This window comes from Somniosus microcephalus, chromosome 26 (genome assembly GCF_052327205.1).
Source record: "Somniosus microcephalus isolate GS21.2 chromosome 26, FLI_Smic_1.0, whole genome shotgun sequence".
NCBI lineage: Eukaryota > Metazoa > Chordata > Chondrichthyes > Squaliformes > Somniosidae > Somniosus > Somniosus microcephalus.
The window spans coordinates 36,207,735-36,221,902 of record NC_141012.1 but is presented as its reverse complement, the minus strand read 5'-3'; positions in this window follow the sequence as shown (position 1 = coordinate 36,221,902).

Sequence of the window (14,168 nt, the reverse complement as noted above, 5' to 3'; positions counted from 1 at the left end):
CCTGCCTCTGCACCTGCTTAGAACCTGTTACATCCCTAACTTTTTCCAGTTCTGACGAAGGGTGACAGACCCGAGACGTTAACTCTGTTTCTCTCTCCACGGATGCTGCCTGGCCTGCTGAATTTTTCCAGCATTTTCTGTTGTTATTTCAGATTTCCAGCATCTGCAGTATTTTGCTATTGTGTAACATAAATCACCTGGGGATGATTCCCGAAAAGAAATTCTATTGAAAGACAGCAAAGTGTAGGTGAGAATCATGAAATGATAGCTTTCTCTTGGAGATGTTTGTGTCTTTGCCTATACTGAACAATGAGAACAATACATTTGATAGCCTGGCCACTACCCTAGACATTGGGACCATGCAAGGGGAGATAAGCAATGATTTCCAATCTTTTGATAAGATAACTTAAACTCCCAGGAATGGCTTGTATCTCATATCAAGTGTGGTATGATCTTGGGACTATTATGATTTTCTTTGTCTGTATCATGCTGTGTAATATTAAGCAAATGAAACTTGCACTAGATGAGCAAGTGGATTGAGGTAATTATGTGAAGCTAATAAGATTAAAACCTTAGATAAGCCCATGAGGGGGTCACAAGAGGCTGTTGACGATGAAGATTGAAAAGTAGCAATGGTAATTTTCTTGAGTACTTCAGTAGTTTAAACACCCTAACATTAAATGACTGGCATGCATATGAAATGACGTAAGGCTGACATTGAAACGGGAACATCTACCCTTGAAAATTATGAAAGGCGAGAGACAGTTTAAAACAAAGTTCAGCACCTATGGAATAGAATTATACTGTATACGCAGTCAACCTCACTATACGGCAATTTATTAGAAGAAATAATGCGGTGGATATGTTGAGCATTCTGGAGAGTTGTATGTTGGATATCTTGGGGGAGTTAAGGGTTAATAATCGAACTTCCTTATAGCTTGGAGCAAGAGTCTTTCCAATATAAACAGAATGGCTTTGAAGTGTCATGAGAAGAAAGTACAGCTTGTCTTCTGCATTTCGTGTCTGAGTGTTATATACGAGAAATGCTTGTGCAAGGAATTAAGTGGCAATAATGGTGTCAGCCATGGGTGATTAAAGTATAACTTTGGTAGTTAGTGTAATAAAAATAGGTAGTGTAGAAAGATACAGGAAAAGTTCTGATATCCGGCACCGATGGGACCGGCGTGTTGCCGATATATCAAAACTGCCGGACGTGCAAAGTTTACGTTGAAGCATACGGAGATGAAAATCTCCATATCTGACAACAAACACTGTTGCTCAGCAACAGCTTGGAAGTGTCTCTGAAGCTGTTGCTAAGCTACAGAGACGCTTTCCAGAGCCTGCCTGTTAAAAGAATGCTAGAAGAAAAAAAACCTAACCAAAACGGCTGCTGATTTCTGCCGTTAGAGCGAGGTTTCCGGGCATACAACCTCCGGATAAACCAAAGTTTCCTGTACATGTTAATAAAGCCCACTCTTCAAAGGATTCAAGAACAGTTACAATTCAGGAAGACTTGTTTGAGAAAAGTATATTTGAAATAAACAGCTACAACTGTTTACCTGAATAGACGGTTTTCAAAGGATTCAGGAACAGATACATCATGAAGTCTTATCTGTGACATGTACCTTTGGTGTTGGCAAAATATATGATGTATAAAGGAACATAGTTTTCAACAGTTCTTCGGAGGGCTCGGAAGGTAGAACTAGAAACCGAAAGCCACTCTCTTTGTATATAGTTAGACCAATCACCTATACTATATATGAATAATGCCTGTTCTGTATACTCCACCAGCAAGTGTCTCATGCTTATTCAAAGCTTGAACCATAGAAGGAAGGAGGCTGACTAACAGCTAACAATGTTAGCAAAATGTTCCTGGGATTTGGCACCACTGGTTTACTGGTGGATACCTGGGGTCCATTAGCACTGGGAGGGGAAGGGCAAGAGTCTGGCAGCATGGAGAGTAGGTCCAGCATTTTTTCTCAGTAACTGAAATTTCTAGTGTCCAAAATAAGCTGTTAAACAAGGTAAAAAAAAAAATCAAGAAATAAATATTTCACATTAACCTGATTAATCTGACTGATTGAAAATTTAACTAATTTTTCAGAATGATACAGGGGGAAAATGTGACAAAAAGACTGTTACCTTTGATGCTGAAAGTTTGGAGGCCTGCTGCAGGGGATGCACCAAAGAAGGTGCACATGATGGTATTTGGGGTTGAAGGCTACCCCCTAATATAAGCATAGTGGCAAGTTGCATGGAGGGAAGTCGCCATCTGAGTCAATGCAGTCACCCAATTACATCATACCTGGCTCCAAATGGGGAAAAGGTTTGCTGGTATCAGGAGGAAGGTAACAGTAACTACTCTTCAATTTATCTCACACTTCTGGTGGAGACCGTCAACCATGGCACCAATCCACGTTGATATCTGCGATACCTCGGCGAGGTACAATGTGAGGCATTGCACATAACCATTCCATTTTATGCACTCATTCACTGCGCCAAAGTTGCACAGGACACTGCTCTTGTAGATGGAGGTGGCAACCGAGGAGCAGCCAGCTGATGCTGAAGCTTCCAGCCCGAGGCTCTTCACTGTTGCTAAGGGGTTATTCACTGGGGTCAGCAGCCATGGTTGCAAAGGTTATTCCTCCTCTCTTAGCCACCTTCTTAAAGATTCTACAAATAATGGCTCTTTCCTGGATACCATCCATGGACATGCATGATGATGTTTCTATGGTCATAAACTTCTTGAAAAGTTCTTCTTCTTAGGCAGTCCCTCGGAACCGAGGATGACTTGCTTCCACGTTAAAAATGAGTTCTCAGGTGACGGATGAGTCCAATGCGGGACCTACAGTCTCTGTCACAGGTGGGGCAGACGGTGGTTGAAGGGGTGGGTGGGTGGGGTGCTTGGGTTGACGTGCACTCCTTGCGCTGCCTGCGCTTGGCTTCGTCTTGAAAAGTAATGGTGTGAGGACCCTTTGTGTTCATGTAGACTAGAAGGCTAATGTAAGGGGCTGTTAAGTCCATGTGTACCACTTTTGGCACCGTGCATTCGAGGGAACTTTGCCAGTGTAAGCTCTGTGCAGCGTCCAGCTGACTCTTTCTTTCCACAGGGAAAGGATGAGTCTGTTGCCCCTTGCAAATGTAGCATTTGCCTCTTGCTTAATATATGTGTGAACTGCATACTGGAGTTTGGAAGGATCCAGGAGCATGAAAGCTTCATGCTGTGGAAACTTCACCTCTCCAGGAAGAGCTGTCCCTGTTCCAGATGTTGTTTGCAGATGCTACAATTCTGAATGAAAGGCAGTGAAGATGTGCTCCTTTTATGTAACCAGGTATATGTGGACTACAAATGTCACATGAACTCTAGTTTTGTGATCTTGATTGTGCAACACATTCAGAAGCCTCAAAGTAATCGCCCTCTTTATATGGCAGGATTTAAATACCATCAACAACCAAGAATGATTAAAGAAAATATTGATGGAGAAAAAAAAAATGCTTAAATGGAGGAGCTTCATCCATGATAGAAAGATTCAGCCTGGAACCCTTGAACTGCAATTTAAATGTTTACATGAAGCCTGCAGATGCCAGCAGTGTAGTCTCATTATTCCCCAGAACACCAGGCCTCCTGTGAATCAGTCACACAACAGGCTTTCCGACACACACCCGCCCACAGCAGGAGCTCAAACCATGGGTGGAGCTTCACAAAAGCAGCACTTTCATATTAGTAAATATATGATATCAGATCTCCTCAACTGTTGCCCGTGGAAAACATTTAAAAAATAAATTGTGCGACTATTCCTGTCTTGCTTCTCCTTTCCCACTCCATAATCTTTCTGTCTAATTTTGTATGTTTTAGTTTGTCTTGCACTTACTCTCTCTTTCTCTCTCTCTCTCTCTCCCTTTCTGTTTGTCTTTCTCTCTCTCTCTCCTTCTCTATATCTTGCACACTTCCTGGGGAAATTTCTGATATGAGTGCAATTTACCCTTGAATGGTTAGAAACAGGTTTTGCACTGACACAATGGAAGCGAGCTACTTCCAGTCAATTTTCTGAGGCCATTTAATTTGTATAATTCTGTAATGCTTCAGGTGCAGATTCGGAGATGTGTAGGAGGGAGGAAGCTGATGATGGAAGCAGAACATCGTGCATAAGTGAAATTTGAAGGTTAATGGAGTGTCACAATAGGGTGGCAAGAAGTCTAAAAGGCTGAAGGAGGAGCGGGATTAAGAAGTGACAGGCAAAAATGAAAGGGAAAGAAACTTTCAAACACCTTAAATAAGGAAACCCACATGTAAAAGTACTGGGCAAAAAAAGGACAACAATTTGAGACAAAAGCTCATGAGAGACTAAGGCTGCAATTTTGCCGGTGCTCAGCGGATGGGATGGGTGGCAGGTCAGCTGTGAAATTTAAAATGATCGACAGCTGATCAGGAATCCGCGCGCACCTGCATTTCCCAATGTCGGGTCTGCCAGTACTGAGCAGACCCAACAGGCAGCGGCGGGCACCTAATTCAAATCATTAGCGGCTTGTTTTTAGCCACTTAACAATGCGTTTTTTTTCCCCAGCCTGCCGGTTTCCCACTGAGGTAGGGAAAATCGCAGCCTGAGTGCTCACAAAGGAAAGAAGAGACAAACACCGTTCAAATGGTTTAAATATTCTTTTTGTAACATTATTTGTTCCTTCCATCACCCTCCATAGATTTACCATTGACTAGCAAGCTCGGTGCCAATTTCACGTGATGCCAATTACAAGCAGACATTGATTGGCTGCTTAGCCTGCTTGATGACATCACTGTTGCTGGACACTGGAGATCCCCTATAGATGGCGCCAGAATTAAATTAACATTCTGAAAGGTGAAATCCACGCCACAGAGATCGCGTGATCTTTGTGGGCAGCTTTCTTCGAGGTCAGCGGCGAGCGGCGTCACTTCACCGCTGACCGCAAAATCCGAGCTAATAAAGATCCTTGCACGTTTAGGTTTTTAAAATGTTTTGTATGGCAAGTTGCTGAAAGTGCGAGCTGGTAATGTCACAGCGAGGGAAACAGAGCCTCTGGGGCCTGAGTGAACAGGACAAGTAACCGTGTATCAGCTTAACCAATCAGATTGAAGGATTGTGAAGCAAACAGCACCAGGACCGAGAAGGAAGTGTAAATTTGAGTGAATAAATTCAATGTGTAATCAGGTACACAAAGAGAAATAAAGAGAGGGAAAGAAAGATTGGATAAAGAGAAAGAGAGAAAAACAGCACAAATGAAAAGTAAAAATTTTAAATTTTACATTTTATAATTTACGTTTTTACTTTCTCCAACAAGAATTAAATCCTGAAGGAATGAGGCTCCACACTTATAATAGTTCATTTTCAGTGCAGAGGTTGACTGGCAGTAATTAACACTTATCATGTTATTGAAAGGCTTGTGATGACAAAACTTAACTGTCTGTGGCGAGTTTACATAGAAAAATAAAAACATAGAAGATAGGAGCAGGAGTAGGCCATTCGGCACCTCGAGCCTGCTCCGCCATTTAATGAGATCATGGCTGATCATCCAAATTCAGTACCCTGTCCCTGCTTTCTCCCTATATCCCTTGATCCCTTTAGCCCTAAGAAATATATCTAACTCCTTCTTGAATATATTTAATGAATTGGCCTCCACTGCCTTCTGTGGTAGAGAATTCCACAGGTTCACCACTCTCTGGGTGAAGAAATTCCTCCTCATCTCAGTCCTAAATGGCTTACCCCTTATCCTTAGATTGTGACCCCTGGTTCTGGACTCCCCCACCATCAGGAACATCCTTCCTGCATCTAGTCTGTCTAGTCCTGCTAGAATTTTATAAGTTTCAATGAGATCCCCTCTCATTCTTCTAAACTATAGCGAATATAAGTCCAATCAACCCAATCTCTCCTCATACGTCATTCCTGCCATCCCAGGTGTCAGTCTGGTGAATCTTCGCTGCACTCCCTCCATGGCAAGAACATCCTTCCTCAGATAAGGCAACCAAAACTGCACACAATACTCAAGGTGTGGTCTCACCAAGGCCCTGTACAACTGCAGCAAGACATCCTTGTTCCTGTGCTCGAATCCTCTCGCTATGAAGGCCAACATACCATTTGCCTTCTTAACCGCCTGCTGCACCTGCATGCTTACCTTCAGTGACTGGTTTAGTTCGTATCTACTGTGCAAATACAGCAACTTCATGCCATTCAATGCATTTCAATGATGAGGCAGATGGCAAGAGGCTGTTTTCACAAAGCTAACAGTGGAGCGAGGCTACTCGGTCGGCAACTTTTGAATATTGGTGTTTAAATATGCATCTGCTTCTCGCCTGAAGTTGCTGATTTGCGCCAAAATAACAGCGAGTGCCTTTAGCCGCACCGTTATTTTGAGAGCAAAATCTGCCCATTCTCTTAACACCATTAAGTGCAGTATCAATGTTTCAAACAAGCAACTGGTTTGAACCAAACTGCAGGAGACAGTCAGTCTGCAAGATAGAGGTTGAAAGCAAAGGTTGAGCTGCTGAATATTACTTTAAACAATTATAATAACTCCAGTTATTGTTCATTTGTTGCTTTATTATGAACCCTAATACAGGTAGACTATCCTTTATCCGAACTTCCAAAAACCGAAAACCTCTAAAAACCGAAAGTTTTTTCGTTCAGCGTAAGTCATGCGCACGACATGACCAGAGTGGCGCACGACTTACGCTGAGCAGGGCAGAGGGTCACAGATTTCCCTCCTGGGTAGGAGATTGCAGGCCGAGCCGGGCAGTGTGAAGGAGGTACCGGGAGAGTGAACCCAACAATACAGCGGACCGTCCGATAGCTGCAGCGGCCCGTCCGATATTCTTTTCTCCCCCCGACCCGACCCGAACCGAACCACGGCCCGTCCGATATTCTTTTATACCCCCCCCCCCACGCGACCCGACCCCCGACCCGTCCTATATTATTTTCTCCCCCCCACCCGACCCGAACCGCGGCCCGTCCGATATTCTTTTCTCCCCCCCGACCCCCGACCCCCGACCCCCCCTGTTGTGTCCGTGTATAATAAGATACAGACTGCAGGAAAATGGTACAACAGGTGTTTACTCAACGTGGCTCACACTGCAACTGATCTGTACAGATTACTACTCAGTGCTATATACAGGTGTGGTCATTGCCGGTACTGCAGTATACATGAGCTGTAAAAGATAGTTCCCCCCTTAAAGGTATATACATTATAATTCCTCCCCTTTTAGATTAACAGTACCATAACACTCATTTAACAATTAAATATCAAACTAATTACAATTAACACTTTTAACATGCAGCATTAGCTGAAAATAGTCTATTTATATATTCAGTCTTTGGGGAGGCTTCCTGATCCTTTCTGGATAGCGCCTATCCCGAGTGTCTTGCTCTTGGTGCGGAGGCGATTCTGGCCCCCTGTCGTCGGTTGGTTCATCAGCTTCCGATGCTACTGTTTCTGGGGTAGATGCGACCTGTACGTCGGGTTCATCACCAGGTACGTATGGGCGAGGCATGGGGTTGACTTGTTCCTGTAACTCTAGGATCTGGTCAGCATGGCGTCTCATGATGCTCTCCCCAACGTCCACTATGTACATTAGTGGGCCCTGCCGTGTGCATATCGTTCCTGGCTGCCATTTTTCTGTTCGGTAGTCGCGGGCCAAGACTGGTTGCCCTGCATTGAAGCTCCTTGTTGGCTTCTCATGGATGTGCTGGAATTGCTTACTCTCAACATCTCTTCGTACGTTTGGTCTGAGCAAATCCAGGCGAGATCTTAACCTTCGGTTAAAGAACTTCATGGCTGGGGCCTGGTTGGTGACTGCATGTGTCGCATTCCGGAAGGTGAACAGGAAATTGTCCACCTTGTGCTGCAGCGGAATGCTGTCATTGTACATAGCCTTTATTGCCTTCTTAAAGGTTTGTACGAACCTCTCAGCCAATCCATTTGTGGCTGGATGATACGGGGCAGATGTGTAATGCCTTACCCCATTCTTTTTCAAGAACCGCCGGAACTCTTCGGACACAAACTGTGGTCCGTTGTCGGAGCAAATCTGTTCTGGCAAGCCATTCCTGGCAAAAATGGTCCGTAGGACTGCAATAGTTTTCTCCGTGGTGGTGGAGGACATTTTGATGATCTCAGGCCATTTCGAGTGCGCATCCACAGCTATTAAAAACATTGAGTCCATGAATGGACCAGCAAAATCAATATGCACCCGTTGCCATGGAGATGAGGGCCACTCCCATGGGTGTAGAGGGGCCTGTGGTGGTGCATTTTGGGCTTTCTGGCATCCTGAGCAGCTCTTGGTCAGGTCCTCGATTTGTTTATCGATTCCCGGCCACCACACATAAGCCCTGGCTAGGCTTTTCATTTTTACCCCTCCCAGATGACCCTCATGAAGCTCATTGAGCACTCTATCCCTTAACTTGGGTGGAATTACCACTCGGGATCCACACATCAAGGTCCCCCGGCACACTGACAGCTGTTCTCTCCTTGTCGAGAATGCTGGCAACAGTGAGTCGCCATGTGCTGGCCATCCCTTCACCGTCAAATCATATACCCGAGGCAGTGTCGGGTCATTTCGGGTTTCCTTTTCGATACAAGCGTTAGTTACCGGTAGGTATTCAACTATAGTCGAATGGAATATTTCGACAGGATCCACTGCTGGTGCTTCCTTCGCAGTAGGCAGTGGCAGGCGTGATAGCCCATCAACATTTCCATGCTGTTTTGTGCCCTTATATTCAATCTCATAGTGGTGCGCCCCTAGAAAAAGTGACCATCTTTGTAGTCGTTGCGCAGTCATCACCGGAACGCCCTTCTTCGGATTAAAAATGGAGACAAGAGGCTGGTGATCAGTCAGCAAGGTGAATTTCTGCCCGTGCAGATAGTGATTGAGCTTTTTCACTCCCCGCACTAGGCTGAGGGCCTCCCTGTCAATCTGGGTGTTGTTACGCTCGGCTGAGGTTAGTGATCGTGATGCAAAGGCTATTGGTCTCTCTGAGCCGTCCGAGAATTTGTGCGACAGCACCGCTCCAATGCCATAGGGTGACGCATCACATGCCAACCGAATTGGTAATGCCAGGTTGTAATGGGCCAATACCTCTTTCGATGTGATTAGTGTTTTGCTCTTCTGGAAAGCTCGTCTACATTCGTCACTCCACTTCCATGGCACCCCAGTTTGCAGTAGGGTGTTCAGTGGGTGTAGTATTGTAGACAAATTTGGCAAGAACTTATGGTAGTAGTTTACCAGCCCGAGGAACGACCTCAGTTGTGACACATTTTCCGGTGCTGGAGCCTTGACTACTGCCTCAATCTTCTCTGTGGATTTATGTAACCCCTCTTCATCGATAACGTGGCCACAATACAAGATCTGTGTTCTAAAAAACTCGCATTTGGGGCGGTTAGCTCGGAGCCCATATTCCTGCAATGTAGTGGGCACCTGCTCCGGGTTGGCAAGGTGATCACTGTCATTTTCGCCCGTGACCAGGATGTCGTCCAAATAACACTGGGTCCCTGGAATCCCTTGCAGGACTTGTTCCATTGCCCTCTGCCAAATAGCCAGAGCTGATGCTACCCCGAATACCAGCCGGTTGTATTGGTAGAGACCTTTATGGGTGTTGATTGTGAGGTATTTTTTTGATGCTTCTTCTACCTTCATTTGCAGATACGTCTGGGCCAGATCAATCTTAGTGAAGCATTTCCCTCCAGATAGAGAGGTGAAAATATCTTCAATCCGCGGAAGTGGATATTGTACGGTGTGAAGGACCGGGTTCACTGTTACCTTAAAGTCCCCACAGATGCGAACCTTCCTTGGTTCCTCAGGCGTGCTGCTCAATGACTTTTTCATCACAGGGACGATGGGTGTAGCCCACTCGCTCCAGTCTACCTTGGACAGTACACCTGAACGTTCCAGACTCTCCAGCTCTGCTTCGACAGCTGGGCGGATCGCATAAGGTACCGGTCTGGCCTTAAAAAATTTTGGGCTTGCGTTTTCTTCAATTTTAATCATCACTGTCATTTAGTGTTCTGAGTCCTTGCTGGAACACTTCTTTCACGTCAATTAGGATCTTTGACAGTCGCCCAGGTGTGATGTCATCCTTTTTGTCAGCCACAGTCAGTGCCTGTATGGAATGCCAATCCAGTTGTATTTTCCGGATCCATTCACGTCCCAGTAATGGTGGTCCTCCATCTTGCAATACATACAGGTCTAGTTTTGGTGTTTCCTTACCGTTATATATAACGGTCACCCTTATTTTTCCTTTGGGGTAGACTTTTTGCCCCGTGTACATCTTCAAAATAATTTTTGTGTCTCTCAAGGGTATGTGTGAGAATAGCCACTCGTAGTCCCATCGGTTTATGACTGTTAGGGCTGATCCTGTGTCCAATTCCATCTTTACCTGGACTCCTGCTATCTTGAGAGTGCCCCAAATGGTTCGGTGATCCTCCATTGTGATCACATTATGTAGTTTCAGACAATTCAGTTCCCTGCTTTTGGAGTCATTATCACTCTTTTGTTCGTCTGAACTATTCTCCGTCATCTTATGTACCTTCTTGTACTTTCCTTTGGTAGGTTTCTTATTGCTGTTTTTCTTTCCCGACCTGCAGACTCATGCTATGTGTCCTACTTTTCCACACTGTCTGCACATTTTGTCTTTGAACCAGCAATCATTCTGGTCGTGTGTTGTTCTGCCGCAGCGATCGCACTTCTCTGTTCCATATGGCATTTCGTTTGTGCCATATTCTTGCGGTCTCTGTTGTATCTCTGCAGCGCCCCGTGCTGCTGCTTCATATGCTACCGCAATGCTGAAAGCCTTTTCCAGCGTAAGGTCCTTTTCAGATAAAAGCCATTTCTGGGTTCCTTCACTTTGAAGCCCACACACAAACTTGTCCCTTAAGGTATCTGCCAGTCCCGCTCCAAACTGGCAGTGTTTCGATAGTTTGCGCAGTTCTGTTAAATAATCAGCATTGCTTTCATCCTTATGCTGGTTCCGTTTGTGAAACTTGAATCTTTCTGCTATCAGCAGCGGTGTGGGGTTTACATGTTCCTGTAGTATCGTTACTATGTCTTCAAAACTCTTTTCCATTGGCTTTGTTGGGGTTACTAGATTTCGTAATAAACCATACGTCTTTGCACCCATTAAATTTAACAATACTGACGCTTTCTTGTCATCTGACACCTCATTTGCCTTGCAGTACACCTCTATTCGTTCGACATATGTAGTCCAGTCTTCGACTTCATTGTCAAATGCGGTGATACTGCCACTGTTCGGCATTTTGGGTGTGGTTTAAAATGGCATCTCCCAATGGCTTAAAATGGCGTCTCCCGTGCTTTCCTTCCTCCCCCGCTGATGCCAACGCCGCTCCCGGCGGTTCTCATGGCAATGGCGGCGCCCTGTAGGTTTCGCGCGCTTCTCCTGCGCTGCTGCCAACGCCGCTCTCGGCGGTCCTCGTGGCAATGGCAGCGCCTCGCGGGTTTCTGTGCGTCTCTCTCTCCCTCTCTTCGACGCTGCTCGGCCCCTGAACACCGGCTGCGCCCTGTGTGCTCTGCCCTCTCTCTCTCTCCCCCGTCGACGCTGCTCGGCCCTTTGCTGTGCCGCTCGGTCGGGCTCTAGCCCGCCGCTGTCCGGGAAGATTCTGCGCACTACCTGTTGCCAGCCCGTTTCGCTGGACCACCTCGACTGGAAAGCCAAGCCTGGCTCTCGACAGCCTCCCCCGCAATTCTCGAGTCTCTGCTGGATGACTGGGCGGTTGCCCGTGGTCGACGCCCGAGTCTCTGGCCTTGACCTCCAATCCACTGATCTCCAGGAACGAATCCCCGGGAGGTGATGCAGAGTTGCAGGTAGGTTCGAACTTGCCTTGTCGCCAATGTTGTGTCCGTGTATAATAAGACACAGACTGCAGGAGAACGGTACAACAGGTGTTTACTCAACGTGGCTCACACTGGAACTGATCTGTACAGATTATTACTCAGTGCTATATACAGGTGTGGTCACTGCCGGTACTGCAGTATACATGAGCTGTAAAAGATAGTTCCCCCCTTAAAGGTATATACATTACACCCCCGACCCCCCCCCGACCCCCGACCACCCCCCCGGACCCCCAACCCCCCCTCCCCCCGGACCCCCAACCCCCCCTCCCCCCGGACCCCTGACCCCCCGGACCCCCAACCCCCCCCGGACCCCCGACCCCCCCCCAGACCCCCGACCCCCCCCACGGACCCCCGACCACCCCCCACCCCGACCCCCGACCCCCCCCGGACCCCTGGCCCCCCCCTGGACCCCTGACCTGAACCGCGGCCCGTCCGATATTCTTTTCTCCCCCCCCACCCGACCCCCTACCTGATTTGCAGGCCAGCTTAGTAGGAGTCAGCCGATATCCGGCTTTCCAGAGAAGCAGGAAGGGGAATGAGGCACAGAACAGTCGCAAGAGGTAGCCTGAACTTTTAAAATTTATATTAATACAAATTTCCCAGTCTTATAATAATACCTTCTGAAATCCGAAAAATTCCGAAAACCGAAACTCAGCTGGTCCCAAGGCTTTCGGATAAGGGATAGTGTACCTGTAGTAATAAGAACAATACAGCAGTGAGAGAGGAAATAAAAATCTCAATGTGAGGAGGTAGGAGAGGATACTCTGGTGATACACAATGGTGCAGTAGGCTATTAATGCTAAGTATACAGATACTGATTTGTGGTTTACTCTGTTCATACATTATGGCCCTGAATTTGCGGTCGGAGGCTTCCCGCGGGGAAATGCCTCCTATCCATGATTAAAATCCGCGCCTGCCTGGTGATCTAGGAAGTACGGAGACTCGCGGTCCTGGGCCACTCTGGGTACCCGCGGGTAGAGGCCCACGTATCCCAGGGGCACAGGCGGATCACAAACACCCCTGGGATCACGTGGGCTGGCCAACGAATGAAAGAAGGGGATCCCCATTCATACTTATGGGAGTTCCGTACAGGTGCCCCTACCTCTACACTTCTAATAAATTTTAAAAATCACATATTTAAAATTAATTAAAATGACATTTAATTAAATATTTAAAACATGTTTCAAAGGGGCTAAAAATAAACTTACCTTATTGTACAGGTTTTTTTAATGTATAAATTATTGATAACACTTTATTTTTCTGTTTTTTAAAACTTTTACACTGGTAAAAGCAGGCCTTATGCCCGCTTTTACCATGCATAAGAAATTCACGGACATTCGCTGGGCAAATAGCCCAAATCTCTGCCCACAGAGGCCCTTCTCCCGGGGATGCAGAGGATCTGTCAAGAGGATTCTTGAGAGATCGCAAATTCCGGGTTTGAGCGCACGCGCAGCACATGCCTAAACCCGGAACTTGCGTGGCCCCTACGGACGCGTGCGCACCCGTAGGGGCCACAAATTACGGCCCAATGTTTTAAGTTTCTCTTTAAAAATTTTAAGCTGCACTGATTAATTATGCAAAATGTTGTTACATGAACATGTTGATCAAATGATGAAGTCTCCACTTGTCTCTCCAGTCATTACAGACTGTGTTTGAAGTCTTCCTCCTCACCAGCACTCTGGTGCCATTTATCTGATGGATGCTTTGCAGAGGGACAGTTCATGGGTTTCAGTTGTTTGAAGAGTGCTTTGCCTAGATTGTGTATTTCACTGTGTTTACTCATCAAATTATGTTCTATTCAAATGCTGTGTTTAACAGTTTTGGACCACATCACAATTTCTAGAGGAAAATAATAAAAATTTTGAAGTGTACTTCGAAAACATAATGGGCCAGATCTGGAGTGGGGCATCTCACGGCGCACGCTTTTTCCTGTAACCCATCAGCTCGAAAAAAAATTGCGCCTTAACTTGTTGGAAGTGCGAGCTGATAACGGCGCAGAGAGGACAACGGGGTATCTGGGACCTTCGTTAACAGCGAGACCAAGTCTATGTCCTTTACCAATGATATTTCATAATTGAGAAAGAAACAGAGAAATGATAGGGAAGGAAGGTGAATTAGAATGGGTGGATTAGAGTCAAATAAGGTGCAGAAAGAGAGGGAAAGAAAAAAATAAAAATAATAAAATTTGATATTTTTAACATCTCTAACAATAATTTGCTGCATGCAGGAATGAGACTCAACAGTATAAATTGTTCAATGTATGGGCCGGAGAGTTTGATTGGAATTGCATTAACAATTATCA